We start from the raw sequence: 16,212 nt of genomic DNA, 5'->3' as shown, positions 1-16,212 counted from the left end.
GCTCTGGGAAGGCTCAGTAATTGGATGAGTCTGTTCAATTACACGGATCTGCTTCTGGCCAGGTTGCCGCTTGCATTTTGCTTGGGTCTGTAAAATGAAATGAAATCAAAGTGGCTGGTGGAAGCAGCGCAATGAACATTTAAAAAGAATCAGTGGCAGAGCTAATAGTGGGCTGGGGGGCAACTGCCCCCCTCACCAGCCATTAGGTATACGTGTGGCGCCTTTTCAAGCCAATAGGTATAACTGAAGGTGGAACCACCAATGACCCAGCTGCCTCCTGGTTCCACCACGGCTCAAAATGTAGCTCCGCTGATGCTAAGAATCCAGAGTCTATTGAGCAGGAACATGGGACAGACAGCACCCTTGCTTGGAGAACCCATGCTTTGCAAAATGAGACATGGACTTTCATTCACCCTGCACTGAATTGCATCCACTTCTGGAGTGGAGCGTAGTAGCTGCATAACAACACATGGATTGCTCGCCCAGCACTGAAATACAAATACCTCTGGGGTGGAGCGCAGCAGCGTATCATAGAACATGAGGGTTGGAAGGGACCTCAGGAGATCATCTAGTCCAACCCCCTGCTCAAAGCAGGGACAATCCCCAGTTTTTGCCCCAGATCCCTAAATGGCTCCCCCTCAAGGATTGAACTCACAACCCTAGGTTTAGCAGGTCAATGCTCAAACCACTGAGCTATCCCTCCCCCCCCCACATCACAATACAGGGATCACTCACCTGGCATTGAAATGCAGACAGCTCTGGATGGAGCATAGCTGATGTGCAACAGCACTCAACAACACTACACAGGGATCACCCACCCAGCACTGAAATGATGCCACCTCTGGGGTAGGAATGCAGCAGCTGTTCAACAGCCACAGAGCGACACTACTCACAGTTTAGAGCAGGATGTGAAGAAGACTCTCACTTCCATTCGAAAGCTCTGGGGGAGTTCACAGAAACAGACCATGCTGTTAACCTGAGCTGAACAGCAGCCAGGACACAATAAATTGGGTCTGCACTGCGGGTAACCAGACAACAGCTCTGCCATGAGGGATTCGTTCTGATTAATGGAGGGAGGGATGGGGCAGGGAGCCAGTCAAGCTTGGGGAACTAATTCCTTCTCCAGGATGCTTTGCTCCAGGATCTTAGAGCCCAGGCTCTATGGACATTAATTCCTGCACCACCCAGCCGGAAGGGAAGGGCTGGGGCAGGTCTTTGCGCTCCACATGTCACAGGAGGACAAGGCAGAACAAACCATGTCACAGAATGAATCAGTTGCATCGCCTGGACTAGAACCCAGGAATCCTACCTGCCAGCTCTCTGCTCTAACCATTAGACCCCACTCCGCTCGCAGTCAGGATAGACCCCAGGAGTCCTGATTCCTAGACACACACACACACACACACGTTTCTCTAACCCAGTGGTTCTCAACCAGGGTTACGGGTGCCCCTGGGGGTACGCAGAGGTCTTCCGGGGGTACACCAACAGGCTACACAAAAAGTTTTAGCAAAGCCAGGTCCATTCGACCTGCTCCTGTTCCTGGGTACAACACGGGGCCTGGCTGAGGGGGGCTGGGTGCAGGTGGGCGAGGGGCCTGACCGAGGGGGGAGGTGCGTGGAGGGGGGGGCGAGGGGCACTGCTGAGGGGGGGACACTGGTTGGAGGGGGGACTTGCAGCTCACTGGGGGGCCCTGACTGGAGTGGGCTGAGGCCCCACTACCCCAACCCAGTCCTCGCTTTAACCCTGCCCGAGGCCCCCGCCTCCCTCTGCGCCCCACATGACCAGGTGGGGGTTCAGTGGGGACCTGCGTGGCCCTGTCACTGGGCGCCCGCCCCTTGGTGCCCAGGCCCAGCCCTCGCAGCGCCAGAAGTGGGGGGCTGCGGCGTTCGGCCGTCTTCAGCCTTGCAGACATCGACCCGCCAGCACCCCAGTTGCTTTATACTGAAATCAGTCACTGGGGGGGCTGGGCCCGTCCATCAGTGACACAAGGGGGGGCCGGGCCCATCCACCAGTGACTGATTTCAGTGTCACTAGGGGCCGTCGTCCAGCGTCACAGACACTCCCCAGAGCATGGCAGGGAGAGGCCAGGGCGTGCCCAAGGACAGGAGCAGAGCCGGGGCAGGACCCAGGAGTCCTGACTCCAGCCCCACCCCGCACACAGCTGAGTCCTACTTCTACCCACAGGGCTCGAGGGGACGTGGCAAGAGGCGGAGATGGCCCCGTCCGGACTGAAGGCGGTGGTGCGCAAGAGTGAGTGCGGAGCCAGGGGGTCTGAGTGTGGAGCCGGTCGGGGGCAGGGTCTGGTTGGGTGTGGGTCTGGGGGGGCAGGGCCCAGTTGGGGAGCCCTGGGAGGGGTGCTCCTGGGTGTGTCTCACCCTCGGGGAGGATTAGGAGTCAGTCGGAGCAGAGAGCTCCCCCCCGCCTGCCTGTCACACACCAGGAAGGGGAGGAGGCTGTCTGCCCCACCCCCAAGGGCTGCCCCCTCCCATAGGAGCTGCATTTTGTGGGGGCGTCATCGTCGTCATCTCTTTCCATCAGGATGACTCCCACCAGGGCCAGTGCAAGGATATTTTGTGCACTAGGCGAAACTTCCACCTTGCACATTCCCCCCCCCCCCCCCGACAACCTCTGAAAACTAGTAAAGTTAGCATTATAAACAGCCTGTCAGAACGGGTAACGGCTGTGCGGAAGGAGAAAAATGACGTCATAGCCACTTCGTAACATAGTAAAGCAGTACACTTCTGCCCGGCCCCAACACAGAGCTGGCGTAGGCTATAGCTGTAATGTAGGAGAGATCAAGGTAAAGCCTTACACTTCAGAAGCCCAACCCACTTCTGTTACTTCAGAAGCCCAACCCACTGCTGAATCTCCAGCCCAGGCTGCAGTGGACGGGGCCTGTGGCTAAATCCAGACCACAGACCTGGGGTTTAAAAGACCCTTGCAAAGTGGATTCAGTTCTGATGTTCCATGGTTGCCCCCAGAACTGGGACAGAGCAAAAGTGGCCCACAGCTCAGGACGGCCGGTGGTGCTAATAACCCTTAGCTCTTCTCTTAGCTTTTCCTCACTAAATCGCACAATTAGGAGGGCCTGACATGTGACTTCTGAATACTTGGGGTGGGCCATACTGCCCTGGTTCAAGAGGGGTCTCTGAACAGGAATAGCAGGGGGCTGCGGGTCAGGAGTGAAGGGCATCTGAGAGCTGTGAGGGGGGGAACCCAGGACTGGAATAGCTGCGGGTCAGGAGTGAGGGGCACTGGTGGAGCTGGGAATGGGGGGGGTAAGCAAAGGGCTGGGATAGCAGGGGGCTGCAGTCAGGAGTGAGGGGCATCTGCAGAGCCGTGAGGCAGGGATCCCAGGACTGGAATAGCTGCAGGTCAGGAGTGAGGCAGAGCTGGTGGGGGACAGACCAGGGCTGGCATAGCAGGGGGCTGTGGACAGGAGTGAGGGGCACTGGCGGAGCTGGGAGTGGGTGGGAGCCAGGGCTGGGATAGCAAGGGCTCCAGTCAGTAGTGAGGGGCACTGGCACAGCTGGTGGGGGCAGTCCAGGGCTGGCGTGGGGAGGGGGGGGTGTAGCTGCAGTTCAGGGTCGAAATGCGTGGAGAAAGCAGGTTTGTGTCTGCCTTCGCCATGTCTAGATCCAGTCTGTGCTGCCAGCCCCTTACCGTGCACTCGAGCCCCACGTGCCCCAGTGAACGGGGCGTCCGCATGCCGCAGGTGTAAAGGACTGCAGGAAAGCAGCAGGGAGGCCAGCGCGTCCTGGTGCAGAATAGCCCCTGGAGCCTCATTAGGACCAAGCAGCCAAGTCCTGATGGGCTAGAGGTGGGGTAGGGAGAGGCATTGCTTGAGTTATGGGGGAAACATAGTGTGTTGGGCAGTGCACTCACGCACACCAGCTACCGGGAGTGGGAGTGAGAGTGAGAGCACAGGTCAGGGTCTCGGGGCTATTGCCCTACGGGGCCAGCCAGAATCAGGTGCTTCGTAGGGGTAAAACAAACAGATGTATTATGGTAGCACCCAGGAGTCCCAGTCATGGACCAAGGCCCCATTTTGCAAGGCGTTGTACATTATTCATTAGGTGTATTACAGTGGTGCCCAGGAGCGCCAGTCATCACCAACAAAAAGATGGTGCTTGGCCCGAAGAGCTGACTATCTAATTGCTTAGCTGGGCTGTGGAAGGTGCCCAGGAGACAGGCCAGCAGTTCCCTGAGTGGGGCATGCCTTGGAGGGGTTCTATGTGCAGGACTCAGAATTTGAAGTCTTTGTTGTGTTGCTGTCCCCCATACACAGTGAGGGTCCCTGGATCCCCTCCAGTCAAGAGGTGCTGGACAGGATCTGTTTTCTTCCTGCACGGGGCCAGATCCTTAGTTCAGCTGTGCTCGTATCCAGCCTGGCAGAAAGGAAGGGGGATCAGACCCATGGCCCATCTAGCCTGTCACCCCACCACGATCGCTGACTGGGGGCTCTGCTAGGAGCACAACACTATCTGGCCTGAAAGCAGTCTCTGAGCCACTTCCCCGAGGCGTCCTTCCACCAGCCAGTGGGTCCTGGCTCAGGGCACAGCCGTCCCGTCTGAGCCCCACCACTAATCCCCGTCTCTTTCCCTCGCAGAGATCCTCAGCGTTGTCCTCGTGAAGAAGGAAAGAGAATGGAAGGTAAGGAGGCCGAACCTGTTGCCCTGGTGTCCCCCTGGGGATATGCTGTATCCATATATCATGCTCCTCCCCCTCCAGCCTCTTGAGATTCATTAGGAACCTGAGCTTTTCCAGGCTGGATCAGATCCCTGCTCTGTCTAGCCCATCATCCGTCCCCAGCTAGGCTTGGGTATGTCTGCCTTCCCACCGCGCTGGATCAGACCCAGCTTGTCCAGCTAGCCCCATATCTCCCCCCCACACACACACCGGATCAGACCACTGGGACCAGTGAATCAGCCTGGGTGGGAGGAGGAGCAGGAGAGTGCCAAGCATGGGGCAGTATGCACCATTGGCCAGGCAGGTTATTGAGCCCCCGGCATGGACTGGGCCGGGGGATGTGGAGCAGCGGGTTAGGCCGGTGCGGCAGAGGGAGCATTCGGCACGGCAGGAAGGTGGTGGAGATGTTGGGCCAATGGCCTACAGGGCTTTCCTAGGGGAACACGGAGACTCCCCTCGTTCCATTTCTCTGTGCGCAGCACAACGTCAGGATGGGAATGGGGCCAGTAGGGGCTCCCTAGGAGGCTGCTTCCCCGGAGCTGGGCTTCATGTTCTTTGCCACGTGAGGCACAGACTGTCCCCCAGACCTCTCCGCAGTGCAATCCTGTGGGGATTGGATGGGCAGGTGCAGCAGGCGGAGAGAGGCGACCTCAGCTGAGACTCAAAGCGAAGGAGACTCGATGAGGCAGAGGCTCAGGGAGCAGGGGCTGTTGGGGAGGAGGCTCCTGCATCTGCAGCAGCAAGGTGAGTGGAGGGAGACCAGGGGCAGGGGGCGCTGGCAGAGCAGGGTGAAGCCCAGAACCCGCAGGGGCTGCCCGCGGAGGGAGCGCTGTAGGAGAGGACTGCGAGCTGGGGCCTGGGGCTTGGGACAGGGCAGCCAGGTTCTCACCTGTCACAATGGCTGGTCGAGTGGTCTGAACAGGTTCCAAACACCCTGCCAGGCTAGCTGGCGTGGCGAAGCTGCAGGTGCCCAGCATGGCGCCCGGGGAGGGAGGGGGCCCTGATGGTAGTTGCCTGGGATTGCTGCTCGGCCAGCTGTTCCCTGGGCACTGCTCAGAGCCCACTTAGTTCAGCAGCAAGGCAATGCCAGGCCCCATCTGTGGCCGGGCATGGACACTTCTGTGGCAGCGAGAGATATGACTGGGCCCTAAGGATGTCCCGGGCACATGGGGACAAGCCCTGCTCCAGGTGGGGAGGGAGCCCAGAGCCAGGGGGGTAAAAACCAGCCCACCTCCTGATGGCATCATGCTAGGCCCTGAGTCCCCAGGGGCTGGGCATGGGCTGGGCCATTTGAGCAGCAGGGAGGGGCCTCGGCAGGTGCTGACACACCCTTTCTTCCCCCTTTGCAGTCGGTGCAGGCTTTGATCAATGACTTCCAGGGCACCCCCACCTTCAACTACAAGGCAGTTCACGTCTTCTTCCTCAGCCGTGAGTATCGGGGGTCGGGGGATCCCCCAGCTGGGAGCCTGGACAGCGGCACACTGGAGCCTGGGGGTGGGGGAGACTCTCTCTGCCGGCAGGCCAGTGCGCAGCACCCTGATTATGCTCTGCCCTCCTGCAGGGGATGCAGCCCCAGCAGGCCAGACCGAATGAGGTCAGGCTTGACAAAGCCCTGGCTGAGATGATTTAACTGGGAATTGGTCCTGCTTCGAGCAGGGGGTTGGACTAGATGACCTTCTGGGGTCCCTTCCAACCCTGATATTCTATGATTCTATGACGCCACCTATCCCTTCCCCCCCTTCTCCCCCACGGGCCTGCCTCCAGCCAGCACGGCTCACAGACACCTGCAGCATGTGCCCAGAAAGGAGGCCTCTGGCTACCATTCCCAGCATGCATTGCTCCATCAGTCCCAACTCGGTGGGGGGATGGGACAGCACCAGAATACCCAGTGTGTCAGGGTCAGATCTGCTTCTCCCCATTACAGCGGCAGGGGGAGCCCAAGTCCCTGTTCCTCCTTGTGCATCATCCTATGTTGTACACTCTGGTCACTCAGCCCTGCCGGGGGGCTGAGGGCAGGGTGTGAGACAGGGGCTGCGTAGGAGAGATTGTGGCTCCCCCTCGCTGCTGATGCTGCAGAAGGCAAGAACCCGGCATGACTCTGGTTCAGGGGGGCTGGACTCATCGTTGACTCCTGTGTGGCCCTGCTGGCTCGCCCAGGTTCCCCACAGGCGTGCAGCACTACTGCCCCTGCTGTGCCCGGTCTGGCCCCGTCCGTGGGGGCTGGCGCTGTGCTGGGGGTCCTGAGCCCTGTGCCTGTCACTCCCACCCACTGCCTCTGCCTTGCAGCCTGTCCTGAGCCTCTGTTCAAGGAGCTGAGGAAGTCACGGATCACCAAGGTCATCAAAACCCTCAAGGAGATCAACATGGCCTTCCTGCCTTACGAGAGCCGGGTGAGGGGTGGCCGGGCTTTGGAGGAGCAGGTCCGCGCGGCGGATGGTGACGTACGACACCCCACCCTTAGTGGTTCATGTGGCTTGGCGGGGGAACCTTTCCCTTCTAGGGCCCCGGGTTTGACGCCAGCACAGGGCAGCAGGGACTAGCTGGCTGCTCACACCCTGTGAGACCTGGAATCGCTGGCTTGCACCTGGTGGGGATGGTAGATGTATGGGGGAGGAGGGCCCTGCCTCCCTGGCTTTACCAGCTCTTACTGGTGGTTTATACTAGGCCTGCAAGACAGCCCGATACTCTACACGCCTGCCCTTTACCCAACCACCCCATCCCCTCCTTGTGTCATCAGTGGATTTCCCCCCTCCTGCCCCTGAGGGGCAGGACTGGGGTGTCAGCCCCATTGCATTGATGGGGAAACTGAGGCACAGAGAGACATGAGCCTGGTCTACATACAAAAGCTTTGTTGGTATGGGTTTGTTACGGGGACATGAGAGAAAAAATCCCCCTGTAACTGATGCAGCTGTGGTGGCAGAGCCCCTGGGTAGGTGCCGTTACGCTGGCAAAGCAGTCCTTTCGCCACTCTAGCTGATTTCATCCGGGGTACCGGTGCCAGCTGTGCCAAGAGAAGCTTTGGCTGGTAGAAGCTGAGTGTCCGTCAGGAGGCTATGCTGGCTCACCCGTCCCGTTGCGCCAGCAAACCCTTCATGGGCCGATACTATTTATTGGTGTCCAAGCACGTTTGTCCCCATGGCTCGTTCTGTTCGGCCAGTGAAATAAGCGACAGCGGCAGACGCGCCTTGATGCCGGGTTTGCCCGTGGCTATGCTGGGGCTTTCGCCAGACGAGAAGCGTCGCCAAGCCCCTTCCCCCAACATTGAGGACACCTGGGAGTCTGCAGCCAAGTAAGGACCTGAACCTGGGGCATCTTCATCCCAGGCTGGTACATGAATCTCTGGCTCGCTATCCCTCTACCACAACAGGAGTGGCACTGGCAAAGGGATCTCTTCCTCACTAGGGGCTCGCTACAGCTCCACCAGGCTGGCCTGATCCAACAGCGCGTCTATGGGGCACAGCTGGCCTGGCTGCAAGCAGTTGGCACTGGGGTCTGATCTCTGCTCTCCCCTGTCCCCAAGGTGTACTCCCTGGACAGGCCATAGAGCTTCCACAACTGGTTCAGCCCCTACCGCTTTTTTGAAAAGAACAAGCAGATGGAGAATCTGGCAGAGCAGATTGCCACATTGTGTGAAACCCTGGAGGAGTATCCAGCCATCCACTACAGGAAGTGAGTGTGCCCAGGGAAAGGGTACCCAGGTATCCCCTATAGGAAGTGAGTGTGCCATGGAGAAGTACCCAGCCATCCTCTACAGGAAGTGAGTGTGCCCAAAGGGCGAGGGTACCTGGTTACCTCCTACAGGAAGTGCATGTGCCCCTGGGGGAGGAGCTGTTTCTGACCCACAGGGTTTGTCTTTGCTGCAGGGACCATGAAGATAACTTCCACTTGGTGCACGCTGTGCTGGCCAAACTCAAGGCGTTCAAGGCATACGAGCCCAGCATGGGAGAGGTGAGCGAGCTGTGCTGGCCACGCCCTTGCCATGGGACAGAGCCGCGGGGGAGCACATGAGAAGTAGAAGGAGGGAGGAGTGATTTAGAACCTGCTCGGAGATCCTGGCGGGGGGAGGGGTGGGGTCTAGACCCCCTTGGAGATCCTGAGGGGTTGGCAGAACAATAGCATTCCCTGTGTGGCTGGATTAATGGCCACAGCCCTTCTGGGCAAGTCACCTCCCCTATTTACCCCTCAGTTTCCACATCTGTAAAAGGGAGATAATGCTACCAATCTCGGGCAGGGGGGCCCCCTCTGGGATAGCTGGCTCCCATGGCACAGATGCTCTGTAACTCACAGCTGGCAGTACAGGCCTGCCTCCAGAGGGGAGCCTGGCACACACCTGGCTGCCCAAACCATCTACCCAGGGAAGAGACTGACAGCATGCTTGTTAACCACCGGAGCTACTTGCTGCAGCAGAGCTGGCTCCAGCCTGCAGCCCCAGTCTGATCTGGGCTATTCTCAGGAGCTGATAGCGGCGCTGGGGAGGGAAAATCCTGCTCTGTGCACACCCTGCTGCTGTGACTCCCGTTGAGTCCCCCCAGGGATATTCCTGAGGCTCTTGCCAAGCCTCCCTGTCACAGGTGAAAGCACTATCCCCATGTTACACGGGGGAAACTGAGGCATGGAGCAGCATGCCAGGAGTAGGTGGCAGAGGCAGGAATAGGAATAGCCCAGATCAGGGGGACGGGGGCTCCCATTGCACTGCCAGGGGGAACTAGAGAGACCCCTGACCCCAGCGCCCGAGAGAACCTGTTGAGGGAGGAGCAGCAAGAACCTAAATTCGATCATTAACTGTGTGGGGTTCAGTGGGTTAGAGCGGATGGTTCTGGGAGCCAGGACTCCTGGGTTTTATGCTCAGCTCTGGGAGGGCAGTGGGGTCTAGTGGGATAGAGGGGGCCTGGGAGCCAGGACTCCTGGGTTTACCCCCAGCTCTGAGAGGGGTGGGAAGAGCAGGATCTCAGGATTTGATCGGGGAACTAGGACTCCTGGGGCCACGGACTCGTGTGCCTGGGCTGTGGGTGCGTCCCAGGGGTGCTAGGGCTGACCTGTCTGTCCCCGTGCAGGTGTGGACAAGGAGAACCTCACCAAGCTGATCCAGCATGCCAACATCCAGCAGCAGAGAGACATCATCCACAACATGCTGTTCCTGGGCATCTCTCTCACGCCTGGGGTAAGGGACTGGAGCCAGGGGCCAGCAGCTGTACTCATGCCAGGGGGCAGATCTGTGCTGCACAGGGGAGCCCAGGCCATCCTGGAGGTGCCGCCCTATGGCAGTGACCTACTCCCAGCACAGAGGTGGCCTCTGTCCCTGTACAGTGGGGTGACGCCCTCCCCATATGAGGGTGACCCCGAGTTACTCCCCATCTGGGGTGACTTCTTCTGCCCTGGCAGAGGATACTGGGAGTCAGGACCTCAGATCGCCAGCGAGCTGGAGCTGGTGACCACTGCTTGGGGTGGCCATGCGGCGAATGAGGGGAAGCAGCTCTGTTCTCCCATCAGTCTCTCTCTCTCTCTCTCTCTCTCTCACTCAGTGATCCATTCTGTTTTCTCTGCCTCTCCCCTGCCAGCCTGGCTGGCGCGACTCAGGTAGGCCACGCTCTCCCTGTCTGCCCCCGTTCCCAGCCCGCACCTCCTCCCTGCTGCCTCTCACCCCCTCTCCCTTCCTCCCCCAGAGCAGGCAGCTGCGACCGAAGAGGAAAGCGCGGCTGGAGTCCAGCTACCAGCTCTCCCACTGGATCCCCATGCTCAAGGACATCATGGAGGTACCGGGCCATCTGCTTCCTGGCCTTGGGGACTGGGGTCACACCTGGCAGGCTGGGCCCAAGGGGGTGGTTTGGGGGCAGCCATGTGTAGAGCCCTGCATATCCGTGCCCCATTTCTGCGGATAGTGGATTGGCTGCAGATACAACCGTGCAGGGCTGTACTCCCCAGCAGCGCCTGGCCCGCGGCATCTGGCTCAGGCAGCCCGGGGGACGCAGGGCACTCGGGGCCGCCGGCCCACAGCCAGTGGCTAGGCAACACGTCGGAGTTGGGGCTGTCCGGCACCCACTCGCCCCACCGCGCGGCTTCCTGTCCAGCAGCTCGAGCAGCACCAGTGTCCCCACCAGCTCCTGAGCAGCAGGATTTGGGATTGGAGAGGGTGAGGCCCCGGCACCCCACCCCTCCACCCCACTGTGATGCAACATGCTCTGCTGCTGCCGTGTACACTCGTGACCCCCCAGGAGCGGCACGTGATGAGAAACCCCTTCCCCCCCCAGCCCCCACCCCCTCCACACTGCCCCTTCTCCTCAAGACCCCGCCCCCACACTGCCCCTTCTCGAGACCCCGCCCCCTCCAAGCTGCCCCTTCTCCTAGAGACCCTGCCCCCTCCACGCTGCCTCTTCCCTGCAAGACCCCTTCCCCACCCTCGCTAGCTGCTGCCGGTGTGGATGCGGATACAGGTAAAAGGCGGCTTGTGGATCGCAGGCTGATGCACATCCACATTTTTGTATCTGCGCAGGGCTCTAGCCATGTGAGGGGCTCATCAGCGAGTCCTCTCCTGCTGCCATCCTTAGGGGTCTTAAATCATAGACACGAGTGCAGGGGAGTTGTCTTACCCGGTGCTGAGATGCTGCCAGCTCTGGGGTGGGGTATGGGCAGTATATACAGGGGTTCCTCACCAGGGCTGAATTCTTCCTAAGGAGTGGCAGGCAGCTGTTAACAGCCGCCCAGCAGCGCTGCCCAAGAGTCTAGGGCAGGAGGTGATCAGTGTGTGGGGCTGGAAGTGCAGAGGATCCAGGCAGCACACTGTCGTGACTGGCACTGGAATCTGAATGGCTGGCAGGGTCCTTGGTCTAACCTCCAGTGAGGAGCAGCTGTGTGACATTCATCTAAAGGATGAACTCCTGCAGCACAGTACTGGTCACTGACTGACCGGGGAGAGCACCCCCTGCAGAGCCCCCTGCCCACTCCCTGGGGTCATAGAGCACCCTCTGCTGACTCACTCGCACCTCCCAGCACCCAGTGGCTTTTCCTTAGAGGTCTCCTATCCAAGCACTGCCTGGACCCAAACCTGCTTAGCTTGTGAAAGGTGACATGGTCACTCCTTCCCCCCACCCTTACTGGGGGCTGAGCCCCTCATCACCCAGTCCTGTGGGGCACTCCTCAAGGGGGTGGGGGGCACACTTAGATGCCTTCAACCTACTGGCTTGGGGCTCCTCCAGGCCAAGAATTAACCCCCCGACCAGAGCTCCTGTCCCTGGCAGATCAGAGGTGGGAGGCTCCCAGGCCCCTGTTCCAGCATTGTGATGGTTCCTCCTGTGGGATTTTGGGGCAGGTAGTTGCAGTAACCTCAGTCCCATGCATAATCCAATCAGGGGCGCCCCCTTCTGCGCCAGCCACAGCTTGGCAGGCCTTAAGCTTCCCTGTACAAGTCAAAGCAGCGGACTAATGTAAAAGCCCCTATTATGTGGCATTAGGATGTATCATAGCCTGGGCCCCCTGCGTGGCTGGGACACACCTCATGGAGCAAGAGGCAGGGCCTGGATCTGCCCGCAGCAGGGAAGGGGCACTGAGGGCAGCCCCCTGCCTCCCCCACCCCAAGTGAGGGGCCCTGGATCCGGCTGCAGGAGGTCTCCGCCCTCCCCATAACGGTGGATGGGTAGGCAGGTCACAGCAGGGCACTGAGCAGCTGAGGGGGATGTGGAGAGTTGGGGGCATCACTGGAGGAGTCAGCGTGCTCTTTGCTGGCTCCCCATGCCCCACCCTGGAAAGTGGGCCCCAGGCTGCTCCCCCCCAGGGACTGTCAATCATTGAGTGAGGAGCCATCTCAGCCCCTCCGCCCCAATGGGGCCTGGCTGGCCACCAGGTCAGAGGTTCCTGCTGCTTGGCCCCTGCTGATCTGTCCTCCCCTGCCAGGACATCCTTGAGGACAAACTGGACAAGAGTCTGTGGCCCTTCGTGTCAGACCCGGTCCCTACCACCAGCTCCCAGGCTGCTGTCAGGTAAGGCTGAGCCTGGCTGGGCTGTGGACAGCAGAGCCCTGACACACACACCCCAGGGTGTGGGAGCCTCTGTGCCTGGGAGTGCATGGCCAGGGCCCTGTCCTCTGCAGGGGAGGGGGTGCCCAAGAGCCTGGAGCCCTGGACCCCTCTTACCGTGTCCCCCACGCCCCAGCAGTCCCTCAACACACCAGGGTCCAGGATAGAGGAAAGGGACTGGACGAGCTTTAGACAGCACCCCCAGCCCAGGGCAGGTGCCACCCTCCCCTACTCCCTTCTGCCTCCCATCCTCCTCCAGGCCCTGCCCTTCCATGCGGCATTCCCTCAGCGAGCCCCTAGTATCCACACTGCCCCTCTCTCCCCCCAGCCCCCGCTTTGGGCAGTGCCCACCCCTACACCTGGCATTCCCTCAGCGAGCCCCTGGTATCCACACTGCCCCTCTCTCCCCCAGCTCCCGCTTCAGGCATTGGCACAAGAACAAGCCAGCGACTGAGTACCAGATGGGCCCGCGCCTCATCATCTACGTGCTGGGTGGGGTGTCCATGTCTGAGATGCGCTGCGCCTACGAATTGACCCCGGCCACCAGGGGCAAGTGGGAGGTGGTGATCGGTGAGTGGGGCGAGTCCTGGGGGGAAGGGTGGCTGGAATGCCCAGGTCAGGGACAGTTGGGACCCCCTGGGTGGGGGAGACCCTAAAACTGCCTGCCCAGCACCCACAGGGGGCCCATGCTACCCTCTGTCCTCCCGCACCCAGGGGTCTGGGAACAGATGTGCTTGTCCCACAAGGCCTGTATCTAGCCACCTGATCTCCTGGCCGCTGGCTCCCCAGGCCTCTCATTGCCCAGGGACCATGTGTGGGGGCCCAGTCAGACACCCCCAGTAACTCCCATAGGGATATGGCTCACCCCCTGCACACACCCCTCGAAGACCCAAGGGTGAGGAACACTGTCAGCGCGTGGATTCTTGCCTGGCTGTGCAGGGTACAGCGGCACGAGGGGTGCGGTGCCAGGCCACAGTGTAGGCATATTCCAATATTTGTGATTCTGTTCATAAGAAATTGTAAACCTGCAATATTGATTTATAATATTTATTAAATCTGCATTTATAATTCTTCTTTTTGACATAATTGTAAATCTGCAATATTGATTTACAATTCTGTATTAAAGCTTGCAAACCGTACCTTGCAAACCGCTCAATTGGCTTTGCTTTCTCTAAATTGATACTTTCTCTCACTTGTTATTAAGATGGACGCTTGGAAAACCAAACCGCTCATATTGACTCTGAATTGATACTTTCTCACTTGTTATTAAGTTGGACGCTTGTAAAACTAAACGGCTTAATTGACTCTGCTTTCTCTGTATTGGCGCTTTCCATTGATTGTAATGGAGATTGACATGCTTTTTAACTAACTTCACTTTATGTTCAATTGGCTCTACTTTGCAAACGGATACTTTGTAATGGAGATTGACATGCTTGTTTGTAACACCCATGAAGAACCGCGAATTGGAGCGGCGCTCATAGAAATGTCACATAGAGACTCCCACCTTCTATAGTTTGGATCAGGAATGTTAAAAAAACGGGGAGTCTCAAATAAATAACACCTTTGTATAATAAAAGAAAGGCAATACCGAAGGAATGTCAAGAGACAGGGAGTCTCAAATAAAATAACAATACTCGGTGAAATGAGAAATGTGTTTTTTTTATTAAAGTAAGGAATGTATGTGAATGAATGGTGGGTTTTGAATAAACAGGGAAGTGCCAGCCTAGGAATTTAACATCGATTGGCCGAAGAAGACGCCAGGTGGAGACAACCAGAGAACCCCACCGGAGGGCAAACTGGGATCCACCCGACCAATTCAAAGGATGAAGAAAGCTGATGAGCACCTGACAGCCGTCCTGGAGCAGTCATGACTAACAATATGACAAAGCAAATTCCACGGACTGGCATAGGAAGAAATTCCTATAAAAATGGACACTAAGGACTGAGAACTTTGAGTCTCCAGTTCTGCCACTACCCTTCAGGAGCATCGGATGCGCATCTGACATGGACTCGGTTCCACTCTCGTGTACAGGTTACCTGGCCGGTACCCTGTCACGAGCAACCTCTAGGCTGGTAACTATAAACCCCTATGCAGAACTGGTATGAATGAATGAATGAATATATAGATATATATATAATTAAGTAAGGAATAAGTAACGATAGGACAGTGTGAGTTTTATATTTCTTTATTATATTTACAATAAATGTGGCATTTTGCCTTTTCCCTTTAATAAGATCCTGCTGGTTTTTATTTTATTGGTACAACAACAGGGGGTAGGAGAGAGTCCCTCCCCTCCTGCACTAGAGCAGGGTCCAGCTGCAAAAATGGGGGTGATGGTGATGCCAGCCTCATACCCGCGCCACTGTGCCGACCGCTGCCAACCACCTCTCTCTCCCCCAGGTTCCAGTCACATCCTGACCCCCAAGCGCTTCCTGGATGACATCCAAACCCTCAACCAGCTGGACCCCGAGGAGGCCTAGAGGCAGCCCCCTCCCCCCAGAGACTCTGCCCCCCACAGCTCCAGCTCGCTGTCCCCAGCTCCACCTCCTCTTCTCAACAAGGCACCTTCCCCCCTACTCCTGGCTGCGGTGTCAGTTCTTGGGCGGGGGGGGAATGACTCCTTGGCTGTTAGGGCAGAGGGCAGGCCAGGCTCCCTCCCTCTGGCACAGCCTCTAGGGCTGTCACCCTTTGTGCCCTGTGGCCACCCTGCCCCAGATGGGGTAGGGGCAGAGTCTGGCTCCATTATCTACCAGCTTCAGCCATTCCTACCTCCCCTGCCTGGGACCCAAAGCACAGCACCTCCCCCTCCCCCTCCTGTCAGCCCTCCGCTAGTGATGCGGGGCACGCAGAGGCTGCTACCACCATCTGGCTTTGGGGCGGTTGTGACCCAGCCACTGAGCCCCAAGCTGTGTCTGTCCAGTCTGCAAAGGATTAAAGAGAACCCCCCTTCTGCCCCCATATCATCCCCATTCACCGCCTTGGGGTGCTGGCCCAGCCCTGGTCCCTGCACCCTTCCCATCACAGCCTGGCACCCTGGCCTCTTGGCCCTGTCCCCCAGTGGGGACCTCGGCTCCCGAAGGGGGGAGGGGTCCTAGCAGGAGTTGCAGTCAGAGTGCCCAAGTAAGTGGGGGTGGAGCCAGGACTGCGTAGGAGGTGCGTCCAGGGTTGGTCAGCGGCAGGTAGGGTGACCAGATGTCCCGATTTTATAGGGAGAGTCCTGATATTCAGAGCTTTTTCTTATCTAGGCTCTTATTACCCCCCACCCCTTGTCCCTATTTTTCACACTTGCTGTCTGGTCACCCTAGCAGCAGGGCAGAGCGGGCTCGCCACCTGATGGGCCTGGATCAAATGCCCCTGCCCAGTGCAGACACCTCCCCACTGCCTTTCCCTGGGTATCAGAGCCACGCCCTGGGCACCTGGAGCCCCAGCTCCATCTGAGGCAGCCAGCTCCAGCCCCCTTGGGTCTGATCAAGCCCTGAGCCAAGCCTCACCCCCTGAATCCCACGGGCCCTA

General features: G+C 58.6%; 1 pseudogene; it reads left to right on the top strand.

Annotated features, from left to right (window-relative positions):
* Positions 1 to 2,213: 2,213 nt before the first annotated feature.
* On the top strand, positions 2,214 to 15,179 carry LOC140901063 (syntaxin-binding protein 2-like; annotated as a pseudogene).
* The last annotated feature ends 1,033 nt before the right edge of the window (positions 15,180 to 16,212 follow it).

The sequence above is a fragment of the Lepidochelys kempii genome, chromosome 20 (assembly GCF_965140285.1).
Source record: "Lepidochelys kempii isolate rLepKem1 chromosome 20, rLepKem1.hap1, whole genome shotgun sequence".
In the NCBI taxonomy this organism is placed as follows: domain Eukaryota; kingdom Metazoa; phylum Chordata; order Testudines; family Cheloniidae; genus Lepidochelys; species Lepidochelys kempii.
This window is presented reverse-complemented; position numbering and strand designations above follow the sequence as displayed.